General features: G+C 49.3%; 1 long non-coding RNA gene across 1 annotated transcript; it reads right to left on the bottom strand.

Moving 5' to 3' along the window:
* Positions 1-4296: 4296 nt before the first annotated feature.
* LOC123930694 lies at positions 4297-7004 on the bottom strand. The gene is made up of 3 exons (XR_006816128.1): positions 6849-7004; positions 5192-5353; positions 4297-4463 (listed from the first exon to the last, which is right to left on the bottom strand). It is a non-coding gene; the product is annotated as an uncharacterized LOC123930694 (long non-coding RNA).
* Between the last annotated feature and the right edge of the window lie 647 nt (positions 7005-7651).

Genomic DNA, 7651 nt, shown 5'->3' with positions numbered 1-7651 from the left:
AGTGGGCGAGGCGTTTGACTCTTGGTTTCAGCTTGTCATGATCTCAGGGTCATGATCTCAGGGTTGTGAGATCTAGTCCCACATCAGACTCCACGCTCAACACAGGGTCTGCTTGAGATCCTTTCCCCGCCCTCTCCCTCCGCCTCTGCCCCTCCCCCTGCTTTTGCTTGCACTCTCTTGATCTCTCAAATAAATAAAAAATATTTATTAAATCTTTAAAAATAAGCAAATAAATAAAATAAAGACTGAAGCCCCAGACCTGCTATGGTCTCTTCTTCAGAGTTCTCCATTCAGTTCTTTGTAGCCAAGCCCCCGAATCTCTTTGAGTTACCCTTCTAAAATACACAGAACCTCCTTTTTATCTCTCTGACTCCACAGTCCAACCCTCTCTCCCCCACTGAAAGGCTGCGACCTCGAAGCCATCGGAATCAGTAATCTGGGTGTGAGGCCGGCATCTTCCATATGAAGTTTGCAGCGGGATAGTCTTCCGCTGTCTCCTGGAGACATTGTACCAAAGCTTTAGAGAACAGATCTGAATGGCAGGAGTACAGCGCATTCTGCAAAAAGCAGAAAGGGGCAGACTCCACATTAACACTGAGCTATAGGTTCAGGTGAACAGCCACCTGCTAACCTCATTATCAAACAAGAGAGCTCTACAAATTTTTTTTTTCCTCCTGATGTAATAAAAGCCACCGGCTTCTCATCCCACCATAGCGGGTCTCTGCCACTGGCAGCACCTCTTAGACTTTTATTTCTCACATCAGCACCCCACTTCTGGTATCAATTTCTATATTAAGTCAGATGCAGACCAGGCTGTTGTAACAGCCTCTGAAACATAGCACCCCGAGCGACATGGAAGTCCATCCCCCATCTAATATTTTATAGGCTGGTGGGCAGTCCAGGAGAGGGAGACGGCTCTGATCCTTGATCTGTCAGTTCTACCACCTTGAGCATATGCCCTGTTTCCTAGGGGCACCTGGGTGGCTCAGTCAGTTAAGCAGAGGATTCTTGTTTTCGACTCAGGTCATGATCTCAGGGTGGTGAGATCGAGTCCTGCATGGGGCTTCACACTCAGCAGGGCGTCTACCCGAAAGTCTCTCTCTCCCTCTCCTTTTGCCCTCCCCAACTCCTCCCTCTCTCTCTCTAAAAAAAGATGAATAAATAAATCTTGGAACTGCTATTTTCCACCCAGTGAGGAGGCAAAAGAGGGGAAGTATAGGAGATTGGTTTTGCTTTTAAGGAGATGAACTAGAAATTGCACACGGTATCTCTCTTTACATCCCATTGGCCTGAACTTAGTCACGTGGTCACATCTAGATGCAGAGGAGGCTGGGAAATGTAGTCTGTGGCTGGGTGGCCCACTCAGACTCGAGGGTTTTTATTTCTAAAAGGGAAAATGGATTTTGAGAGACCTGATGAATTTAGCAGTCTCTCTTATGGACAGTGTGGGATTAACTACTTGATGTCCTCCAGTGTCCCTTCCCTCCATATCTCTGGTTTCAAGTTTTCCTGGTATAAAAACCACATTTCCCAATTTCCCTTGTAGCCAAGTGTGGCTGTGTGACAAAGTTCCAGCTAATGCAATGTAAGGGAAAGTGATGTGTGCAACTTCTGACATGTGACTTTAAGGTGGGGGAAGCATGCCCTTTCCATCTCCTCTTCACCATTCCTGCTCCTGGGAAGGTAGATGTGACCGCTGGAGCTACATCGTGGGCCATGAGGACGAGAGCCACGTCCTAAGGTTGGTAGAATGAGAAGCCAGGAGCAGCCTAGACCTTAGACAATAGTGGAGCCACTATGCCCAACTGAACAGCCCACAACAGAATTTCACCCAAGAGAGGGGCACCTGGGTGGCTCAGTGGGTTAAAGCCTCTGCCTTCGGCTCAGGTCATGATCCCCGGGTCCTGGGATCGAGCCCCGCATCGGGGCTCTCTGCTCAGCGGGGAGCCTGCTTCCCTTCCCCTCTCTCTGCCTGCCGCTCTGCCTATTTGTGATCTCTGTCTGTCAAATAAATAAATAAAATCTTAAAAAAAAAAGAATTTTACCCAAGAGAGAAATAAACTTGGATCTCATTTAAATTACCATGATTTTGAGTACCTATAACAGCCAGCCAAAACTTCACAAATCTTCACAGCCTAATTTTCACAGAGAGTGCCACAATTCCTGGACCTTTTGCAACTTACTTTTTTTTTGTTTTCACTCAGCATTGCATTTTGTATACATATCCGTATTGGTTTACATATATCTGATTTTTTTTTTCTCTTTGCACAGTTCCTTCAGAAGTCATTCCCCTGAAACTTTTTATTTTATTGTGACAAAATAAACAGAACATAAAATTTCCATCTTAACTCTTTTTTTTTTTTTCTTAGTTATCTGTACACCCAACATGGGCTCAAACTTAACAACCCTGAGATCAAGAGTCTCACGCTCTACTGAGTCGCCCTTTAACCATTTTTAAGTGTACAATTCGGTGCCGTTAAGTACATTCACAATGTTGGAGAAGTACCGCTATCCTTTCCAGCACTTTTTCATCATCCCAAACATTTACATTTAAGTAAGTAATTAATTTAATGTACCCATTAAACAATAGCTTCCCCTACCTCCTCCCCAACAGCCTCTCCACTCTATCTTCTCTCTATATAAATTTGCCTATTCTGGGCTCCTCATATAAGTAGAATCTGACAATAGCTGTCTTTTTGTGTCTGGTCTAAATCATTCACCTTAACTACTGTATGACTTAGTATCTGTCTCCTTGTTTAGGTTACCTCCATCATCCTTTAATTAGGTCTCATCATTTATTCCAAAATGAGCTCAGACATCTTTTCCTGGCATTTGCTATGCATCTTACTTTTTTGTTGTATAAGAGAATGGACTCTTTTCTTATGAATTATACTCTCTAATTGGTCGTTGCCTTTATTATCAGAGTGCTTTTTTTTTTCCCCCTCAGGTTGGTCTTACATCGAGCAGACTTGCTAAAATTTCCTCTTGATTCTTTGCAGGGAATTTTTCTAATTAACTTTGGTATTTGTTATAGGCAGTCTCCTTATATCAGGTTGATGATTCCCCTTTCTCTCTAGTTGGGTCACAAAAGTTTTATTATAAATGAGAGTTGAGTTTCATCCAATGTTTCTCCTCCTGTCATTTGTTAATATGGCATATTATTACATTAATAGATTTTCTTTTTTTAAAGATTTTTATTTAGTTATGACTACATTAATAGATTTTCTTTTAAATTTTTATTGTGGAGGGGCGCCTGGGTAGCTCAGTGGGTTAAAGTCTCTGCCTTCGGCTCAGGTTATGATCCCAGGGTCCTGGGATCGAGCCCCACATCGGACTCTGCTCAGTGGGGAGCCTGTTTCCTCCTCTCTCTCTCTCTCTCTGCCTGACTCTCCTCCTACTTGTGATCTCTCTCTCTCTCTCTCTCTTTGTCAAATAAATAAATAAAAATAAATTTTTTAAAAAAGCTTATTCTTTAAATTTTTTTTTTTTTTAACTGTGGAGCGGAGCCTGTCTGGCTCAGTCAGTAGAGTGTGTGATTCTTGATCTTAGGGTTTTAAGTTCAAGCCCCATGCTGGGTGTAGAGATTACATTTAAAACAAACAAAAAGAAAGCCCTTTAAAATTTTTTATTGTGGAGGGGAGCCTGGGTGGCTCAGTCAGTTTAGTAGCTGCCTTTGGCTTAGGTCATGATCCCACATTTTGGGACTGAGCCCCAGGTCTGGCTCCCTGCTCAGTGGGGAGTCTGCTCGTCCCTCTCCCTCTGCTCCCCGCCAAATGAGTGCGCTCTCTCTCTGTCAAATAAATAAATAAAATCTTTAAAAAAAAAAGATTTTATTTATTTGAGAGAGACAGAGAGAGAGATCACAAGTAGGCAGAGAGGCCGGCAGAGAGAGGAGGAAGCAGGCTCCCTGCGGAGCAGAGAGCCTGATGCGGGGCTCGATCCCAGGACCCTGAGATCATGACCTGAGCCGAAGGCAGCGGCTTAATCCACTGAGCCACCCAGGCGCCCCAAGTAAAATCTTTTTAAAAAAATGTTTATTGTGGGGAAGCCTGGGTGGCTCAGTCAGTTAAGTGTCTGCCTTCAGCTCAGGTCATGATCCCAGGGTCCTGGGATGGAGTGCCACATCAGACTCCTTGCTTGGCAGGGAGCCTGCCTCTCCCTCTGCCTGCTGTTCCCCCTGCTTGTGCTCTCTCTCTGACAAATAAATAAATAAAATCTTTTTTTTTTTTTAAGTTTATTGTGGAATTGTCCGCACCTATTGATATTGGGTAGAAAAGTGGAGTGGACCCTCTAATATACAGCCCAGGTCTCCTCTTCAGGGTGGAGGCATTCTTTCCACGGCTGCTAGTGGCTCATAGCACATGGCTTCCAGCTGAGCCTCTGTCTGGGCAAGACCGTCAGCTGTAGAGAACCATCTTGCTCAAGCTCATGCTTCTTTCCGAGGGGCAGCCCACATTCTGTGTCTGGGCAATAAGAGGGACAAAAGCCTGGCTCCATGCCTCAGCGAGGAACAACCCAGAAGGGCCATTCCAGTTCCAGGTTCCCCATCAGATGGACTGAGACCCTTGTTGCAACCGTATCAGCTTCTCCCAGCACCCACCCTGCCCCCTCTCTTCCTCACACACGTGTCCCAGAGCACTCCCTGCTAACCGTCCTCTCCGGCTGCAGATCCCAGCTTGGAGTCTGTCTCCCAGGAATCTCTACCTGCCAACAACTGTGTGTATGTATGTGTGTTTACTTCTAAACAAAAATAAGGGGCATTTGTGTGGCTAAGTCCATTAAGAGTCTGCCTTGGGCTCAGGTCATGATCCCAGGGTCCTGGGTTCGAGGCCGCGTCGGGCTCCCTGCTCAGTGGGACGTCTCCCTCTCGCTCTCGCTCTCCCACTGCCAAGCATCCTCCGATCCTTTCCTACTCTTCCTCAGGTCTGCCTTGTCTCCCCATCATCCATCCAAGGGGCTCACGGGGTGCTCCTAAAGCCCCCTCTGGTGTCCAGCCAGAGTCAGTAATGACAGAGCAATGCCGGACTGTGGCACTAGTAAAGATTGCTGCTGTCGCCCGGGTCCTAACACAGCAGATCTGTTACTTGCCCACCATTCCCCCTTCCTGGCTAACGGAACCCCTATCTTTCTGGTCGCGGCAGCAATGCGCCAGCCACAGAAGGTGAAGTAGAGACCGCCAGCCACGGCTCACCTGTTCTCCTTTGCTGGATGCCTGCGCTCACATGCTCCTGTGCAGGAAAAGTGGCCATGTGGTCAGGTCTGGGCAAGGGAGCTCTGCCGGGTGGGTGGCCTTGCCCTCCCCACTTCTTCCTGCCTCTGTGAGGTTACAGTACATGCAGCGGAGGCTGTCATCCTGGACGATAAAAGCCAAATGCTGAAGATGATGGAGGGGAGAGAGAAGGAGCCAGGCTCCTCCACGACCGACCGGACCAGACCAACCGCAGCAGACACGGACCCCGCCCTGGGGCTGCCTGGCGGGGGTTGGGGGGGAGATGGGCACTCACTCACAGGCAGTCACAGTGCAGATCCCGGATGGGAGGCCGCAGGACCCACATGTCATTTCCACCCTGCCGCAGACCCAGGCCCACCTCTGCAGGGGGAGGGGTAAGAGGGGCCTACGCCCTGGCACCCCACAGCCTACTCACCCCTGCCCTAAGCTCGCACAGCATTGCTGCCCAGCAGGGCCTGTCCCTGCCACTTTCCCGCCACTGGCTCAGCAGCCCTGCCCTTGACATCTTCTCTGACAACATCATCATGCCTGCAGGGGTCCCCAGGATTTTTAAAAAATGGAAATACAACAGGGCGGCTGGGTGGCTCAGTTGGTTAAGTGACTGCCCTCAGCTCAGATCATGATCCTGGAGTCCGGAGATCGAGATCGAGTACCCTATTGGCTCCCTGCTCAGCAGGGAGTCTGCTTCTCCTTCTGCCTGCCCCTCCCTGCCCGTCATGTGCTTTCTCTCTCTCTCTCTCTCTCTCTCTCCCAATCTTTCTCTCTCTCAAATAAATAAAATCTTTTTAAAAAACGAAATACAATAGGGGCACCTGGGTGGCTCAGTGGGTTAAGCCTCTGCCTTTGGCTCAGGTCATGATCTCAGGGTCCTGGGATCGAGCCCCATGTCAGGCTCTCTGCTCAGCGGGAGCCTGCTTTCCTGCCCCCCGCCCCCTCGCCTGCCTCTCTGCCTACCTGTGATCTCTGTCTGTCAAATAAATTAAAAAATGAAATACAATAAAAAATTGATTTGTCAGAGTACATCACATATAGGAAGGGTAAACATCGCTGCAAGAAATTCTGTTTACTTATATGTATGCTGATTGTTATGGAAAATGTGTTCTTTTTTTTATTTATTTTTTAAAAGATTTTATTTATTTATTTGACATACAGAGATCACAAGTAAGCAGAGAGGCAGGCAGAGAGAGAGAGGGAAGCAGGCTCCCCGCTGAGCAGAGAGCCCGATGCGATGCGGGGCTCCATCCCAGGACCCAGAGATCATGACCTGAGCAGAAGGCAGATGCTTAACCAACTAAGCCACCCAGGCGCCCCTGGAGAACGTATTTCTTTCTGAGATTATGGCTACCACGTTTAGGAAGACATTGCACCTTCAAGTTCATAGCAAGTGCCCAGAACAAACTGCCGCTGGGCCCTCACTCTCCACCACCTCCCCACCTGCGCCTCAGGCCGCCTTCAGGAAGAGGCCCCAGTGTCCAACCAGCTGCTCCGTTCCAAGCACCTTGCCTGGTCCTGGATTTCTCTCTCTCTCTCTCTCTCCCCTTCTCCCACACCACATCCACACTAACCCAACAGCAAATCCCGCTTCTTTCCCTCAAGACATTCACAGAATCTGCCCTACCTCTGGGGCCACTGGGCTCAGGGTCAGGCAGGATCACCTCTCGCCTTGATTAGGACTCATCCAGCTAGCTCCTCCCCGCAGGACCCAGGCAAAGCACCCCGCCTCTAGACAGAGACAGCAGGTGCTCTAGATTTATCCAGAGACAGCAGGTGCTCGTCTCTGGGCTATTGCACTGCCTCCTCAGTCCCCTCCGGGTCGGGGTGGAAGGGGCAGGGCTGGGCTCTGAAGTCACGTGGCCAGCCTCCTTCCACTGTCTTCCTCCAGCACCCTCCCCCACCCCAGCCTGTTATCTGATCTCCCGCCATCTGGGCCCCTTGCTTCCCCTCCTCCTGGAGACGGGGCCTCTGGAGTTTTTGAGAAGTTGAACCCAGCCGCTCCACACCCTCCCAGTGCGGCCCCCCCCACAACCAACTCAATACACACACAAACACACACACACACCAAGGCTGGTTGCACCCTCCCCACATTCCATGGACTCTGGTTGTGAGAGCTGATTCATCCCAATCTCCAGATCCCTGATCTCCAGTCCCCTGGCGACCCTCTGGGACCTCCCTGTTCTGCTCCCTGGCCGCGGCAGAGCCAGGCAAAGGGCTGATGAGTGATGCCTTCAACACACTGGCGGTCACTGACCTAGCCTCCAGAGGTTGCGGCCAGGTCAGACAGTGGGACTCAAGGCTCGTGGAGGGGGAAAGAATGCAACGCGGAGTTGGGCAGTAGACAGACCAGCTGACGCCAATCCAGCTGTGAGCAAGCCGGTAGCAGGCGCAAATTTCCTCTGATTTCACTGAGTGTGAAATTGCACA

The sequence above is a fragment of the Meles meles genome, chromosome 19, assembly GCF_922984935.1.
Source record: "Meles meles chromosome 19, mMelMel3.1 paternal haplotype, whole genome shotgun sequence".
In the NCBI taxonomy this organism is placed as follows: domain Eukaryota; kingdom Metazoa; phylum Chordata; class Mammalia; order Carnivora; family Mustelidae; genus Meles; species Meles meles.
Note: the sequence above shows the minus strand (reverse complement) of the source record. Positions and strands in the feature narration are given on the sequence as shown.